At 40.2% G+C, this 1,891-nt stretch overlaps 1 pseudogene; it reads right to left on the minus strand.

The window, feature by feature from the left end:
• Positions 1–601: 601 nt before the first annotated feature.
• On the minus strand, positions 602–1,549 carry LOC123811218 (annotated as a pseudogene).
• Between the last annotated feature and the right edge of the window lie 342 nt (positions 1,550–1,891).

The following is a 1,891-nucleotide window of genomic DNA, read 5'->3' on the forward strand; positions in this document are numbered from 1 at the left end:
TCCAATCTTTTCTGGCCCAGAGAGTTTCTGTTCAGATATCTTCTAACAGGCTTTTAGGGGTTCCTTTGTATGTAACTATTTTCTTTTTTCTTACTGCACTTAAATTTCTTACTTTCCTTTGACTTTTGACAATTTAATTTTAACGTATCTTGGTGTAACTCTATATGGGTTCAACCTATCTGAGGTTCTTTGTTTTCCATGGATTTGGGTATCCATTTCTCTACCCACTTTCAGGATATATTCAGCCATTATTGCTTCAAATATACTTTCTGTCCTTTTCTTTTTCTCTTCTAATTCTAGAATTCCCATAATATAATTATTGTTTCTTTTTAATGTGTTCTGTAATCCCCATAGGCCTTCTTTGCTCCTTTTTATCCTTTTTGCTCCTTTGGAGAATTTCAAATGTTTTACTTCCAGGGTGGTGTTTATTTATTCTTTATGTTTGAGTCTACTATTGTAAGTCTTTACTGAATTCTTTATTTCAGTTATTGTGTTTTTCAACTATAAGATTTCTGTTGATTTTTTAAAACTTTGAAGAAAAATAAGCCTTTATTTTCTTGTTTCACAAATAAAGCTGACGGAGCTGGTTGCTTTTTGGTGCTTAGTCAAATAAATAAAACCCCGTATCCTCATCTGACTTCTCTGAACTCTTCCTTTGGTTCAACTTGGCTGGGGCTGCAGCAGCAGCAGGACTGGTAGTGGTGGTAGCCACGGTGCAGCAGGCAAAAAAGCAGATGGGTTAGCAAAGAAGGCTTTGACCTTTTCAGCAAGTGGGAAGGTGTAATCAGTCTCCACAGACAAAGCCATGATTCATTTGTACCCACTGATGATAGAAGATGGTACTGATGCAAAAGTTTGGTAACCAATCTGCAGACAAACACTGGCAACTTTGAGGATGCCCTCCAGGAAGTGGGAATGCTGAGTTTTCTCTGTAACGTCAAGCACTTCTTGGTTGTAGATGCTGCCATTGTCAAACAACCACTGGATGATCAGTCCAAAGAAGAAGGGAGAGAGATTCAGCATGTTCAGCAGTATGGCCTTGCTGGCTCTCACTTTCTCTCTAATCTTAAGCAGCTACACATCACTCAGAATTTCAATAGTGCTCCTGGAGATTTTCGTCGTAATGCGTAAAGCCTGGAAGAAAGAGGTCTTCTCTGGCCCCAGATCAGTGTTCTGGGCTGGTACTGTGACTTCACACATGGCAATGGCATCAGCACAGGTGGCAGCTGGCACCTTCTTGGCCAGCATCATGTCCCTGATCTCAGTGAGGTCCTCCTTGGTGAGCACAAAACCCATATTCTCCCAGATATGAGACAACAGTTTCTCCAGAGCTGTGTTTTTTCCAGATGCTCTCAGAAGGACTCGCACATTATGGTGTGGTTGCCCATCAGCACCACAGCCTTCCCGCAAAAGGACATGTGCATCTGCTGCATCTGCTTGGAGCCCACTTTGCTCCCACAATGAAGCATTTTGGATAATCATGCAGAAGTTGGATTATGTTAAGGAAGTAGATGGACTCCCAGGCCACCCTGTCTCCCTTGCTTATCATGGTGGTGCCTCAGGGATTACCATGCAGTGTTTAAAGATGTTACTCTCACAAGGGTGCCTGACAAGAGCAGTTTTTTTCTTGATGATTGCTATTCCTTGTTGAACTTTCTATTTTGTTGTTTATGTTTTTGCATTGTTTTCCTAATTTTGTTTGCTTATCTGCATATTCCTGTATATCAATGTGCCACATAACATTTTGGTCAACAAAAGACAATATATATGTATGGTACACCATATAGGCTAGATGTTTAGTAGGCTATAACATCTAGATTTGCATAAGTATACTCTAGGATGTTTGCACACATGATACATCAGAATGTGTCCCCATTATTAAATAGTACAT

Source organism: Phyllostomus hastatus, unplaced genomic scaffold (assembly GCF_019186645.2).
Source record: "Phyllostomus hastatus isolate PE091 unplaced genomic scaffold, TTU_PhHast_1.1 phas_scaffold_78, whole genome shotgun sequence".
NCBI lineage: Eukaryota > Metazoa > Chordata > Mammalia > Chiroptera > Phyllostomidae > Phyllostomus > Phyllostomus hastatus.